The sequence below is a fragment of the Pinus tabuliformis genome, chromosome J (genome assembly GCF_031772625.1).
Source record: "Pinus tabuliformis cultivar Carrire ecotype Pingquan chromosome J, CPIR1, whole genome shotgun sequence".
NCBI classification, from domain to species: Eukaryota; Viridiplantae; Streptophyta; class Pinopsida; order Pinales; family Pinaceae; genus Pinus; species Pinus tabuliformis.
Window position 1 is genome coordinate 866,991,094 of NC_142295.1, and position 17,275 is coordinate 867,008,368.

Here is a 17,275-nt window from a genome sequence, read left to right on the forward strand (position 1 = left end):
AACCTACAACAAGTTAGTGCTTGCATTTATTTTGGAGGTTGGTGCCTTAATGAGGTTGAAGCTTATAACAAGTTGGTGCTTGCATCTCTTTGGGGGTTGGTGCTTGCAAATTCATTTTAGGGATTGGTGCCTCCATCAGGCTAGTGTCTGCAAATTGATGTAATTAAAGATTGAAGAATATAAGAAGATTTGTGGTTTTCTCCCACAATGGTTTCCACATACATTTAGTGTTCTTATGTGTTGATGTGATTAATGCTTTATCATGTTTTCTATTATGATCAATTGTAAAATTGTTTACATTGGTTGAATTGGCCATTACACTGATTCACCCCCTCCCCCTCTCAATGTGATAATTATTCTAACAATTGGTATCAGAGCATGTTCCCTCAATAATAGTTAATCACTGAAAGGTTGATCACAAATAACATGGCCAGTCTCATATCTTTAGGCAATCCTCCTTAGTTTGATGGAACAAACTATGATTTTTTGAAAATAAGGATGGAAGCCTACATCATGTCCTTGGGTATTGATGTATGGGCGATTATTAAGAATGGTTTCCAAGTACCAACTACTCCTCCCACTAATCAATTAGTAAAACTCTCTATAAATCTAATGCCATGGTGAAAAATACCATCTTAAGTGGTTTATCAGATACTCAATTTGTCAAAGTAATGCACGACAATTCAGCCAAAGAACTGTGGGACAAACTCAGACATTGTTATGAAGGGGATAAACAAATAAAATAGGCCAAGATGAAAACTTATAGAGGTCAGTTTCAAAGTTTGAAAATGGAAGAAGATAGAAATATTGCCTTGTATTTCCTTTGAGTATATGGTATTGTTAGCAAAATTTTGAGATCACTTCCCTCAAGGTTCAATCCTAAAGTATTGGTCATTAAAGAGCTATCTAACATTCAAAAGCTAAACATTGATGCCATTTATGGAACTCTTATTGCATATGAACTAAGGATAGAAAAGGAGAAGACACGATATAAATAAAGCACATTCAAAGAAGCCAAGGAAGGAAGCAAGCATACGACTCAAGAAGACTCCAGTCATGAATTAGATGAAGAGGAATCCAAATTCATTAGAGCACTAAAGTAGGGAACTCAAAAATTAAAAGGTGAGCTTCCATTTAAATGTTTTGAATGTTGAAGAATATCACACTATGCTTCTAAATGTCATTATGCAAAAGAAAGTGATATGATGATGAAGTAAACTTCAAATCTAATGATTATAAAAGAAGATGAAATGCCAAAAGGGGAAGTTTATACTCCAAGGAAGATATAGATTATGAAAGTAATGAAGTCATGTTTTATTATGAAATAGGAGAGTTATTGTTCATAGTTGTAGAAGAGATTGAAGTGGAAGTAGACTTTGAAGGAGAACTCATAAGTGCTATGGAAGAAATAAGATATCTAAGAAAGAAGGTAGATCAACTAGAACAACAGTTACAAGAATATAAAGCTAAATATTGTGATGAAAATTATATTGTCTCTCTCAAAATTGAACTAGAAGACTCTAGGAGGATAAAGGAGATTTTTTCAAAGTAGTTAAATGAAAAGGAAGAACATTATGAAAAAATGGAAGAATAAATTGTGCTTCTGAGAGGAGAATTTGAGAAGACCTCATATCAGCTCAATTGAAACTTGAAATTATTTAAATATTATGAGTCATTAGATCACATCCTCAGTCTACAATGTTCTCCCCTCATAAAAACAAACCTCTTTTATCAGGAAGATCATGAGACATCCAAAGATGAAGATCGCTCAACAACACCAAATGGAGAACATGTTAAGAGATATGTTGATATATTCATAAGAAACACAATTGAAGACTCGAGTCGAGTAATGGATCAACCTAAGCATGTTCACTTCAGCATCTCACGTAGCAATTAGAAAGGAACCATGAATTAGCAAGATATGACTAGCCCAAGCAAGGAAAGAAATCAGGTTGAGTATATAAGGACCATTATGAAAAAAAATATTCTCAAGTGATCTACAAGCAGTAGTGGAATAGGAGTCAAATATCAGCAAAGAGATGAAACTCTTCCTAGGGATAACTTCAAAATAAATTCTTCATCAAGACAACTCCATTTAGCCAAGTATCAAAGTGTGTTTTTTGTTCATTGTTTCTCATGCACAAGATTTGGAAATAAAGTAAGGGATTGCAGAACCTATGTCATGAATGATAATTTTAGACATACATGATACTATTAGACTTCTAGGAAAAAATATATGGGCAATCAAAGAAGAAGTTATAGCAACAGGTCATATGGGGCATTCCCACTAATTTTTCAAGCCCAATACAAAATGTTACAAATTCCATAATGAAGGGCATATAGCCCGTGATTGCTGGATTAATTTGAGATGGTTCAAGGAAGAAAGTTTCTCTACTAACCCAAGAGAGATCACTAAAGCATGGAAAATGAAACAGGAAGAGACAACAACAGATATGACAACTGAAATCTAATCCCTTTGTGAAAGCTTCTTTAATGGATGATTGAAATTAAACTTGAAGAAACAAGAGTAGGAAGATAGATGCAGAAAGAAGGGAGACCAATCATAAGGGGAATGTTATCAAAAAGAGCAGTTGAGAAAACTAGGAAAGTTGTATTGGATACTAAGACACTTGTATTGGATCAAGGTTTTGTGCATATGATATCTCATATGTAACAAGAGTATAAGCAGGGGGAGTATGATGATATCCATGTGATAGGAAACATTTACAAGAGAAGGGTTTATTCACAAGGGGAGATCCCATTCATAGGGGGAGTCATTCCATAAGAAGATATAGGAACAATTGTGTAGCATTGGCCTAGTAATAACTAGTCACCAAATAAGTAGACATATTCAATGGGTCCCTTTTCCATTGATGTCAAAGGGGGAGAGAAAGCAAACGTTGAAAAATAGAGCATATTTTGGACTAGCTACTTGACAGGGGAGTTCATTTCATTGAGGAGAAAAATAAAAAAGTAGACTTTGGACTAGCATCTTGATAGAGGGAGTTTAACGCCTTGCTATTATTGATCACCAATTTCTAGTGGTGTTGCCATCAATGACAAAGGGGAAGATTGTTGGAAATAGTGTTTTCATTGATGACAACCAATGTCATTGATGTCAAAGGATATGTCAAAGGAAGGAGATTGTTGGGTACAATGTTATCATTTTAGTTTGCAGATTACTGTGGTGTGATTTTTGAATGGAGTTCGGATTTTCCACAGTGTTCATGTTTTGAAGTCGACGTTTCGAGTCTGCAACTAGACTCATCATCAGGACAAAATGTGAGGAGAAAAGAAGGAAATTTTTAGGTATAAATATGAAAACCCAGGATGTGAAGTCCAATGGCCGACTCTTTTCATTAATGATGATTTTATTTATTATAAGCTTTATGTTTTTTCATTATACAAATTTTTAATAACTACCTTGTAATTTATTTTTAATTATTTTATTAATGTTACAATTTTAAATTTTGTCTTATTATGTCATTATGCCTAATAATTAAATTATTCATATTAATTATGGTTATGTTTATTGATATGTTATTCTTAATTGATTAGAATGTGATTTTATTATTATTGATATGAAAGTTATTTATTATGTCTTCTTATAAATCATATGTTTTGTTATTAAAATCTCTTTTAGTAATTCTAGGATTATTTAGTATTATTCTTATTAGTATTTTAATATTTAATGCATTTTTTTGTTTATATTTATTATTTGTTATTGTTAATATTTATTAATTTATCTATTATTAATCTATTATAATGGATGTTAGCTTAATGATAGTTACTAATCTATCTTATAGGTTATTTCCTAAGTTATTTAATAATGTTCTCTTATACATGTTAATATGCTTTTATATTTGATGCGGATAATGTAAGCTTTATCATTAATTAATTTTAATGTTATTAATGCTTCTATTAATTGCTTATAATTAAATTTTGTTTATTAATTATGGTTAATGCTAGTTGATGTTTATGATGTTATTCTTAATTAATTAAAATGAGATTTTATTGTTATTGTTATGTAAGTTATTTATTATGTCTATTTATAAATAATTTATTTGTTATTAAAATCTCTTTTTGTAATTCTTAAGATTATTTTGTATTATTTTTATTAGTTTTTAATATTTAATGCTTTTGTTGTTTATCTTTAATATTTGTTATTGTTAATGTTATTTTAATTCTATATTCTTATTTTGTTCTATATCATTATTAATGATATTTATTATGGTATTAGCTATAGTTCCTTTATATATACTTATTGTTATCTATTATGATTGACATTTATTATGATGTTTATTAATGTTCTACTATATATATTTATTAATTTATCTATTATTTAACTGTTATCATGGATGCTTGATTATTGATAGTAGCTAATCTATATTATTATATATGTTAATTCCAAAATATCTAAAAATGTTCTCTTATACCTGTTTATTATATCTATTATAATTTATATTTGCTCTTATATTTGTCTTTAATATTATGAAGGCAGGTTAGGAATTTCTGACATTGTTATTAAGATTATTAGCGGAGGTTAATACGGGGTTCCAATTTTTGCTAATTTCCATGCCACCATCCCTATTAAGGTTTCTAGGATGTTTAATGATTTCAATAGCTTCCCTAACTTTACGCTTGAAATGGTGTTCTACATTAGCAATGACTTTGGTGTCTTCTAAGCAAATATGATGATTAGTTTTACCTACATGCTCAGCTAGGGCTGAGGACTTGGTTCTTTCGTTACGAATGTCTGCACTATGCTCTTTGAGTCTAATCCTAACCGATCTACCAGTTTCTCCTATGTATTGATCCCCACAAGAACATTCGATGATATAAACTCCTTTTTGCTGAAGAGGCTCTTGGTTATCCTTAACAGATCTCATTCTTTGCTTTATGGTAGACAGGGGTTTGAAAGCAGTTTTTATATTTTTCTTATTGAGGATTTTGGCTATTTTGTCAGTGACTCCTTGGATGTAAGGAAGGCAGGTATTGGAGGAGTGGTAATTTCTTCCAATGCATTACAAGATATGGTCGGATTGATTTCTTGAGACTCAATGTGATCTTTCAATTCTTGAACATTTTTCTTCTTGATATGTCCTTCTATATTGATAGTTTGAGGAGTGGTAATTCCGTCCAATGCATTACAAGATATGGTCGGATTCATTTCTTCTTTCTCGATGTGATCTTTCAATTCTTGAACCTTTTTGTTCTTGATATGTCCTTCTATCTTGAGAGTTTTAGGAGTGGTAATTCTTTCCAATGCTTTACAAGATATGGTCGGATTCATTTCTTCTTTCTCTGGGGTTGGTTCCTGGTGTATATACTCTTCTTTTGACGTTTCTTGATCCTTTTCTTCTTCCTCTCCACAATCAATGTAAAATAATTTCTTCTCAGCACACTTATGACCTTTAATGTATTTGTTATCACAATTATAACAAAGCCCTTTTTCTCTTTTTTCTTCCAATTGTTGTGGTGTCACCCTTATAGGTTGTGGAAGGCTAGGAGAAACAACACTTCCATGTTTATAGTTGTGAGGGGTAGAATTCCTTGTTTCCATAATTTTGCTTTACACTTTTCTTGCCAACCTGAATGCCTTCTCCAATGAATCAGGTTCCCAAAGACGAACCTCATGTTGAATGTTATCCTTTAAAGTCCCTATGGAGACATCAACCCTCTGCTTCTCTGGACTATCAATTTTCCTTATATTCAATTTTTGAAAGTCCTCAATGTGCTCTGCCATTGAACACTTTTGTTTGGGATTTATCAATTGGCTGAAGAAGGTGTTTCTCTTTGTATCGTCATAATATGCTATCATTTCCTCTGTGAAAATTGACCACGTGACAAGTGGTTTACGAGAACAAAGCCCTTTATACCATAAAAATTGATTTTGTCTAAATAATTAGATGCAATACATAACTTTTGTAACAGTGGTACACCATGTAGATCAAAATATTTCTCCATCTGTAGTATCCAATTTACCGGATCCTTGCCATCAAACTTCCTCATCTCACTTTTTCTTGATTTTAGGAGCTCGATCTTGAAACGACTGTAACTCTGTAATTTCAGATCTTCCAGTTCTGAAATCATGACCTGCAATAGTCCTCTGCATCCTCTTTCCAATGCCACCAGTCTGATCGAAATTGGATTCTCCAAGAAAGAGTTATGCACAATCTCCCAAGATGACCTGATTATACACCTTTTCAGAATAGCGAACTTGTATGACGTGCCACGTGTCACTGTTTTGACCTTCGGATCTGAAAAATACAAACAAAAAACTACAGTCCGTCATCTTTTTATAAATTCTTACGAAATTTCAATCTGATGCTCAGAGAGAAAGTTATGACGATTTTCCCAAGGTCACCTGTTTAAGATGTAATTCGGGAGTCTGCAAAAACCCTAACTTCCGCAGATCATATATCAGACAATATAGAGAGACAAGATCTAAAATTTGGATGAAAGGTTCAGACCGACGTCTTATCAAATGTGTTTTCTTTTTAGTTTCTAAAACTTTGTAGCGAAAAAGTTATAGCGAAAATTCCACGATGACCTGTTTTAGTTGAAATTTTGGAGCTTGCAAAAACCCTAACTTCCTTATATCATATCTCCAAAAATATAGCGAGACAAGATATGAAATTCAGACACACGGTTCAGAAAGATTTCTTCTCAAATGGGTTTTCTTTTAGCTTCTCAAACGTCGTAGAAAAAAAGTTATCGCGAAAATACCACGATGACCTGTTTGGAGCAGCGAAACGCTAGAATCCAAAGCTCTGATACCAACTGTTATGAAACCAGCTCACAAAAAGATAGAAAAGATAGATGAATGCCTTAGAAATAAGCATATTCGAGGGGGAAGCCTCCTTTACATTACATAAATGAACAATTATTGGATGATACAAATGACAAGACCTCCTTTCTATATATAGGGCTCTAAGGGGTCATAATATAATCAGCTAATAACAATAGTGGGCTTCTATGGGGCACAATAATAACAATATGGGGACTATATGGGCACAACGATATAATAAGGGGGTTGTACTAATAACAATAAGGGGTTACACTAGTAGTATAGGGACCTAACAGATGATGACATGGACGTACACATCATTGATGATATGGTAGTATAGTGGTTGATGTGGTAGCATGGAAAGGTGCCACATGGCATGTTGAATCAAAATTTTTGGATGGCTAATAGGGCCAAATATGAGTGACATGTGGCACTATTCAAAGAGTGCCATGTGGCATTGGTGATGTCATGCTGATGTCAGCACAAGTTTGACTATGGACCCCTAGTACCGAGTCACATAGTATGGTCATATGAAATTTCTAAAGGTTGCCCCATATCAACATCGACTCCACATACATATAAATACATGATTCAATGGCATGGAGTCAACTGTGTTCAGAGTAGTGTTGTTTCACAAGTGGAGGGTTTGACCTCATGGTTTGAATGAGGCATTATAGCTATGGGAAACATGAAGTAACAAGGTCAAGACTGTGTTATGGTTAACTCTATTATGGTTTGATGTGGGTCTCTATTGCAAGGTTTGATTGGCGTAGTTGTGGTTTGACATGGCTCTCTATTGCAAGGCTTAACTTTTGATTAATAGTTGTGGTTTGATGTGGCTCTCTGTTGCAAGTTTTTTTGGAAGTTTGACATGGCTCTTTGTTGCAAAGCCTGAATTTTGATTGGTAGTTGTGTTTTGACGTGGGTCTCCATTGAAAACTTTTATTGGAGCAATTTGTCATGGCTCTTTGTTGTAAAGTTTGATTGGCATAGTGTGGTTTGATGTAGCTCATGATTGTGAAGGTTGATTGGCATAGTGTGGTTTGATGTGGCTCTCCATTGTGAGGTTTGTTTGGTGTAGTGTGGTTCGACATGCCTCTCCATTTTGAAGTTTGATTGGCATAGTGTGGTCTGTTGTGGCACTTTCTCACAAGGTCTATTGGTTGACACTCTAAGGTGAAACTCAGTCGCGAGGTTTGTTGTTTAGCACTATGATGTGACACTCAATCATGAGGTCTATTGGTTGGCACTCTAGTGTGACACTCAGTTACAAGGTATATTGGTTGGCACTCTAAGATGACACTCAGTTGTGAGGTCTGTTGGTTAGCACTCTGGTGTGACACTCGATCATGAGGTCAATTGGTTGGCATTATGGTGTGGCACTCGGTCATGATGTATGTTGGCCAGCACTCGATTGTGAATTCGAGTCTCACCTTTGCCTTTAGTTTCAATTGTATGGTTTGATTGATTAATAAAAAATTTTGATGGATGGCTCTATACAAGTAATATGGCAACATAGTTAGTATTGAGTATTATTGTGCCACAGGAGGTCACGAGTTTGAGTTCGGTCAAGCTTGGTGAAATTGTTATTTTTCCCTCAGGAGTGCATTATGTCGTACTTTTTGATAGAACGGTAGCATCCATTTTATCGAACTTGCACTGGAAAGGTGCATTTTGTAGACAACAAACCGAAAAGGTGCATTTTGTAGAACTGTTAACTTTCATAACATTATTTTGAGGGCTAATTTGATTTTTGAAAAGGGGGGAATGGCTAGAATTTTCTTGTGATTGAAAAGGAGACATGAAAATTCATGAAGACAAGTTTTTGAAGTTGTATTTCTTTCATTGTCATCAAAATGTTCTTGGCCATATGAATAGGTTTAGTTTTGATACAAGAAATCAAGAAAGGACTTATTGATGATTGAAGAACTAATTGAAGTTTCATAGATATTATCAAATATAGAAGAGGTATTTATTGCGTTGGGCTTGTGGATCCAATTTGAAAGATTGTCAAAAGTGGTCCACTATTTTTGTGTGAAGGAGGTGGGTGCCTCTATCAAAGGTTGGTGCCTCAATCAAGTTGGATCCTACAACAAGTTGGTGCTTTCATTTCTTTTGGAGGATGGTGCCTCAATCAGGTTGAAGCCTACAACAATTTGGTGCTTGCATATCTTTGGGGGTCGGTGCCTCTAGCAGGTTGGTGCCTGCAAATATATTTTGGGGGTTGGTGCTTGTAAATTGATGTAATTAAAAATTGAAGAAGATAATAAGATTTGTGGTTTTCTCCTGCAACGGTTTCTATGTACATCAAGTGTTCTTATGTGTTGTTGCGATTGATTCTCTGTCATGTTTTCTGTTGTGATCAATTGTAAAATTGTTTAAATGGGTTGAATTGGCCATTACACTAATTTAACCCGCTTCTCTATGTGATCATTATTCTTAAATTAATTTGCTAAATTGTCTACTAAATAACTTAAGTAACCTAGCTCTAATCTTTATGAAAAATAATAATTTTCCATTTCTTAACATGATAATAAATCTAATCCTAATTCCTTACATACAATAGTGTGATTCTAAGTTGATGAACACCCAAATTTATTGAAATATCATGCCTTAATTTATGCCAATAAATTAGCTTAATAGGCAACATCCAAAAAAAATTGGGTGATTTTTTGCATCTACTTTTTGGCAGTTTTTGGCACATGATTTTTTCCAAAGAGAGGTTTTGCATGGTGGTTTTTCCCATGTTCTTTTTAGTTTCAATTAAGGAACTATGGTTGTCTTCTAAACTATGGTAAATGGATTGGTGGTTCATGGATGTAAATTGTAATATTGTACATAAGAATATATATTAAAAATATTGTTGGTTTTCCCAGTTTAGTTTTCCAAGATAAAATATCTATGTAAAGTAATGTGTGTATTTGTCATTGCATCTTTGGTTTGCAACAATTAATTTTATAGGGCTAAAACCTACAATTTGTTATAAAAACTATATTGGAATCTTTAGAAAAGTAATATTTTCATTTTCTAAAGTGCTTTTCATCCATTTTCTTCAATTTACTTGTGGCAACTTATTAGCAAGTTGATTTTAGCTTTCAGATTTAAGAAATATAACCCAACTTTAATTTTTCATTGCCTAATGCACTTTTCAAGCTATTTAGTATTCAATTTCAAGCTTATTTTGGTGTTCACAACTTCTTGTTCACATCTAATATTTGTTGTTCAAAATTTCAAGCCATATTAAAGCATGTCGTGATTCAAAATGTTAGTTACTAAATAAACTTACATCCAATGCACAATTACATTAACAAACCACTTGTTAAGTTGTCCTAGACTATGATAAACCTCAGATGCTAGCCTAGTCCATTTTTCTAGCTTACTAGGGAGATAATAACATGTTGTTCATTCTTATTAATTTGTTGGTCCAAAAAACAAACGAGCTTATTTTCACATCCACTACACACAATTATCACTTATTGGCCTTTTTGGCTTGCTAAGGTGACGAGGGAGGACAATTCCCAAGCTAGGGGGTCCTAAGAGGGATTGTATGCAAATCCCCACATCTTTATATTCCCCCTTTCACCACCCAGGACATAGGACCATTTGAGTTGTGGGTAGTTTTTTTCCTACTACCTAAAAGGTTGCAACTGGCAAAACTATTAGATTAACCTCAACATACAATTTTTTCCTTTTAACAATGAGAATAGACATAAGTTTGTTAGGATTTATTAACAAAGCATTGGTTCTAAAATATAAATCATAGTGTGTCTAATCAACATGGAAACTCTCAAAGAAAATCATTAATACAACAATGGGATCCGTCATGAAAACCAGATGATGAAGTGGAGAGCCTCCCTTCTTAAACTATCTTTATTGAATATACTTTTTAGCATTTAGACTTTATACTATTATGATAACTATTTAAATAAAGTTTGCAATAATTTTATTATGATATGTATTTAAATAAAGTTTTCAATAATTCAAAAAATAAACAGATAAATTTTAAATTTTAATAATAAAAATTTTAAAAATTATAATTTTTTAAAGTTATAATAATTTTATTAAAAATAATCCATTCCACAAAACAATGGTATCAATACTAACCAACCAAATAAACTAGAATTAAAATTTTCTCTGAGTAACACACCATACACCCTTTTACCCTTTTAAATAATTGAAATAACACACCATACACCCTTTTACCCTTTTAAATAATTGAAATAGCCCACAAAGTGTCACAACCATACCACATTGAAATAAAAACGTTATATTTATAACTATATGCCATGTTCATCCCTCAAGTTTTTTAAGAAAAAAGAAACAATAAAATACCTTTACCAATAAGGTATACAATCGACCAATTCAAATATAGAACAAACATACCACATGACATCCAAGAAAATTAGTATACCAACATAAGCTGAACATCTGAACACCAAAGTAGTCGAAACATTTAAATGAGACTATTACCAAACCTAGATTTGTCATATACAATATCACAAGCATTAAAAACTATTGAGATCCAATAAATGAAAGAGAAAGCCTCACCATCTAAAGGATTAGAGTAAGAGCAGAAACTGAAATTAAAATCTATCAAAAAGGTATTCCTACAACCAAGGGTGAAAAACCAAATAAACATTAAAATAATAATAGTAACTATAAATATCTCATAAACTATAAACATGCGTAAACTGATAAGACGTTTCGTGTTCATTGTTCTATTGCAAGGGGCGAACAGAAGAATCATCTATTGTTATGGTTAATTGATCCTTATTTTCATTTTTCTAACGAAGACATTTTATGTAATATTGTTTTTGTATTACAATGACATCATAATAAAATAATATTGTTTTTTTTGTTCTTAGTCTATTTGGTGTAGAGCAAATAGTGACAGGTTGTTTCTATTAAGGCACTCTATGGTGTAAACGTCATCGGTTCAAAATTCTGTGGGAAAAAATCTTACCATGCTAAGGGTTGGTGTGGCCCATGTCGGCTGTGATCCCTAGGTTATTTTGATGACACAACTTAGATTCCCTTCGCTTGTGACTATTCAAGCCACAACTTAAGTATGCCAGTCATCTCAATACTCACATAACCTAGCAAAAAAACAAAAAAACACTAACAAAACAATTACGATTTTAGAGAGCCATTTTCTTTCATTCAATTTACACATTTAGTGTGTTTTGTAAATCATAACATTTTAACTCAATGGCCACTGGCAATGTAATCCTGATAGCCACCGTGAATTGGATTTTTTGTTTGACGCTATCAAGTGACAATAATTTGGTTACGTGGGAATTTTGATATTTCAATAGTTGGAAAAATTTATGCGAAAGGAAGAATTTAGTCTGTTGTGTGGGATGGTTAAGTAGCTAAATTGTGATTAAAACCTTGGCCCTTTTTATCATTCATATAAATATCATTAGCTATATTGACACTCAAACACTTTTCTTGAAAACAATTGATATATTAATATTTATTTAGTTTAAAACGATTAAAACCTTGGTATTATTTATATATACAACTAATTAGATCAATTATGCAATTTATAATCACACACAATTATTCAACTAATTAGCATAGAATTTCGAAAAATATGAGAAAAGACAACTTACCTGTAGTGACGATATTCCTTACTTGTGATTTCGGAGTTGAACTCTATTTGAATCATGCTAATCGCAACAAAGTTTTGGGGATGACTCTCCACCCAACCTTAGGCTCAGCTGCACATAATCTTTCTATAGTTGGCCACCCCCGAGCCCTCAATTAGCGTACTACTGTCAGAGAATCCTTTGTCTCACAACACTTTTCTCCTAAGAGAATGGATAAAGGAATGGATGAATCTCCTCTTCTATAATGTTCCTAACTTAAACAAATAATAATATATAAAGCAAAAATGATTCTCAACACATAAAATTTCAACAAACAACACATGCTCATAAAAACTCCATAAGTAGAACCAGTTGAGCCATTTTATTAATCAATGGAGAAAGTACAATAGTATGGATGAATGCACCTAGGCTTACCTCAATGGAAAGCATGATAGAATCTAGGTGATGAGACATTGATATCAAGTACTAGAAAATGTCTGCTCCTCTAATGCTCTGCGCTGCCCAAAAAACTACACTACTGGATGGAAAGGAACTGCAAGAAACCCCACTTCCGGTGTTCGGAATATGCTTCAAATTTAGCCCCACGCTCCTTGACCAAAACCCACAAAAAATCAGAAATGGTTTGTCCTGATTTTGACCTCCCAAAATCGACCCCCAAAGGCACTGTGCAATCCCCAACAATTCTACAATATCTTCTACAAAAATATGACTGAAAACCCCACATCTGGTGCTCATAAAATTATGAAACCTTATATTTGAGATATTTGTCAAAAACCCAGAATAACCCAGAAATGGCTTGGCCGAATTTTTACCTTCCAAATTCGGCCTCCAATAGGCCCTACTCCCTCCAAACTTCTCAAGGAATATGGCCTGCAAGGAACACCAACGAAATCCTCCTCCAAGCTTTGAAAATGAAGGAATCACCTCTTCAAAAGTTTCTCTTAACCTCCATAGTAAAGCTCAGCCTCAATGACTGATAGTCTACCCTCCATGTGAGCACCCATTGTTGCCTCTGTGCTGACCCAGGAAGTGCAAAAGTCACCCTGCAAGGTAGCACACTCCTCCATCTGCAAAACTCTCCCAAATTGCAACAATCCTCTGATGCCTCCTCTCTGGAAAACCTTTCACCCAAACTCCATTGCAAGACACCACAAGCAAAATCGACCTCCTCTTCACTGCGTCTTCCAGTAATACGCACTACCTAGAGATGAATGCAATCGCTGGAAATCACAATAAGATCCTCCTCTCGAAGAAATGAAGAAAAACATTCCTAGGGTGGCACTCGAAGTCCCCTAAAGAAAGGGTGAGCTCTTCGCTTGAAGAACTCTTGCTAAACATCAAGTGACTCGGCTAAGAAGCTCAAGCAACTGAAGAGAAATTCGATATGCCAAAGATGAATGAAATGAAGAGAGTTTCCTTCCTTATATAGATTTCGTGGAGCACTTTTCCCTCCAATTTTATCTCCATCATGGGCCCTCAATTAACCACTTCCATGAAAACCGAACTAGGGAGTACGTTTTTCCCTAGTGTGGGTGGCCCGCATGTGTAATTTAACCACAACAAAATAAATTCTCCTATATCTAATCTCCTAATAAAAATCAAATGAGCCACACTATCTCCAAAATTAGCCCCCAAAATGCAACAATTAGTCTTGTTCGAAATTAATTTAGGAAGGGACATGATAGTCCTCCCCTCCCAAATGTTGCTTGTCCCCAAGAAAATTCAGTGTTGAATGCTCAAGTATGTGCTTGCCCTCCCAAGTAGCATCCCCATCCCGCAAGCTCCTCTAATTCACCAAAAATTGCTTGTCCTCAAGCAGTGTCTGAACAAGCGCCCTCTCTGACTGTCGATCCCCACTGTCTCCAAACTTCACTAGGGTCCCAAATATGCCATTGGATCGTCCCCGATCACTGTACTATCCTATAGTGAAGGAGTCCCTCGATACCAGGATCTGAAGCCAACCTAATCAACATGGAGCACCCCTCGCTCCACTCACTATCATGTATGGTATAAATACCAAAAGTCCCCCACATCATCGGTGACTCGCTAAAGCCTAAAGGAAGATCTGAGTGACGTCCCCCTGTAGCAGTTAGCTCACCCCTAATGGTCGTTGAGTTGTCTAGTAATGTGATGCCTGGGTCCCATGCTAGTCTCAAAAGGGTGCTACCATGTTGTCATTGTGCCACTCTGGCTCTAACAGACTGCCCATCGTGTGCAAATTGTATCCTCCTCTCCTGGAACCCGATGGTGGAATACTGATAGAGGCAAGACACATCATGCCAAGACATCTCCATGGCCCCAAAGCTTACCCATCCAAATATAACTCTGAACCTGTGCAATAATAGATAAAACCTGCCTCGCCAGCCAATGAAGGTCTCTGTGTACCCCCATGTGCCAACCCAAGAGTGAACTAGGTCACTCTCTGCCATGAATCCTGCTCCTACAAACCATCACCACAAATTCTTCCATCCACCCTCTCGATAATATAAAATACAATGTTTGGAGCCCGAACACCCACTAGAAAACTTCCTCAATAATACACTGTATCCCCTACTCATGTAGGATCCTAACATGCCCCATGGAAAGAGTGGCACATGTCTCCCCTATGACCAACTCCCCAGGTATAGGTACATTGATGAACAATATGCCACCCCTGTAGAAGATCACCTCATCTCCTAGACTATGGTTGTCAGCTCACATGTCGACCCTAATCCTCCACTGGAGAATACCTATCGTGCCCCCGAGGCACTGAATCTCATAGTGTCATCTTAGGATAATATCCCAAGTCATGTTATCCACACTGTGGGTCTGGATCAAACATAAGGATCCCCTCAACTATATGTGGTGCCAACAAGTGGAATATGTGTGGGCTCCTATGGGTAAGATCAAGAACCCGCGTGGACACTCTCGACTCATCCCATGACCGGTCCGCTCTCCCAACCTAGGACCCCAATGACATGCCTAACATCCTCGTCAAGGAATCTCCCTGCTAGTAGAACTCCCTCAGTCTTTAGTGCAACCCCGCACACTACTGCATATAATCATGTATCCTCGTGTCTCCTGGCATACAACTACACCCAATCACACATTTTTGTGCACCACCCGACCCTACTACATGCGACTGCATCATCCCAGATCAACTGTTATCACTGCTTCATTAATGTGTCTACCACTGTATGAGGTAATGCACTAATATGTCAACCGCTCCTCTACACCACGATGCAACCCTGCACACCACTGTGCACTACTGCACACCTCTGTACTCTTCCGCATACTATTGTGCACCACCGCATATCCCTATACACCCATGGATATCAAGGGCTAAGACTTAGTCCAAAGAAAACATCTCACATCCTCTCAGGATCACCATCTCTACTACCACTATGTTGGTGAGCCCTCCATGATGTGAGCCATATCTCCTCATCAGCCCAGATAGACCTAAGTGGCCTAACTGCTCACAAGCTAATGGGAGTGATACTATCGTCCCTAGCCTTAGTAGCTTATGCGTCCCATATGCCAATAAGAGAGCACTGTCTCCATACAATGCCCTATTTGGTAGCCTATTGATGCCACCTCCTCCTACTAGCTCCTACCAGAGTAAGCTAATCACCCTTTGACTCCACACACAGCAATATGCCAAGACAACTCATGAAATTTGTCTGCTTTCCTGTCAAACCATCTTGTCACTAGTGTTGACTGGGGCTTTGATGGAGATCTGAAAAATGTGTGTGCACCCAAGCGTAAAATCCATCACATAGTTACTACCATCACCTAACAACTCTATGATGTGATGGGAAATCCCACCTGGATCCCAAAAAAAACCTGGCCCTCATTCCCTCTGGTAATCCTCGACCTCTATTGAATTGTTTCCATGGATGTATCCAATTGCCTAACTTGGTCCATTGGGTACCAGCTGAATACCTCATGCCATCCAATCCCAAAGGAGGGATCAAATGTACAATGCCCTGTGGAAGGAACAAGCCCTGCAAGATGATGTGTTGTCATACTCAACTCATGTCGCTCAGTCCTGCTAACATAGCCATCCCCTCGGGTATGTCTAGACAACTCTGCCTCCCTCAACCCAATGTTTAAGGGTGGGATAATAATGATGTAGATCCCATCAATGTGCCTCTGAAGTGAACTGTGCTGAAAAATAGGCACGTGGCCTCTCTGTTGCCCCTCATCAATGGCTAGCCCAAAGGATGGGTGGACATCCTCCTCCATCATGGAATCAACATGAGCCTCCAACTGCTCCTCCATAGACAACCCAACACTCAAGACATGCTCACTAGTTAGGTGATTGTCGTCCAGAAACTCTGTCATGGACCTAGAGGCCTTTGCACTTATCGACTCCTCAACAATGGTGGAGTTGTCTTCCGACACCTCATCAACTTGTGGTGTGTTTCTATCACCTAAAAACTCGATTACAACCTCGGATACCTTGTCAATGGATACCTCAACAATGGATGATTCCTCATCAATGGGTGTATGCTCAACTGTCTCCTTGCCAACCATGGCTCCTTCAACTACTCTTTCATCTTCTTCCTTAATACTCCTCATTATCCATGCAAAATCCCACTGAATCTCCATTAGTTTGTGCATGCCCCTTAGTTCACAAAATTCCCAAAAAGAGAGGGAAACTTGAATGCTATAACCCAGTGATTGGTATGCCCTCCAGTTTTCTCCCAATAACTCCACATTAGGCAATCATGTCCGGATTCCCAATTGTGGAATGAATCAACTTCTCCCCCACATCAACCATCATTTGTTGCAACCTAATCACCTCATTCAAGGTTACTGCCATGTTGTTTGATTCTAATATTTCCCACTGACTGAGCCAAGATTATAGCTCTGATACCATTGTAATGTTTCT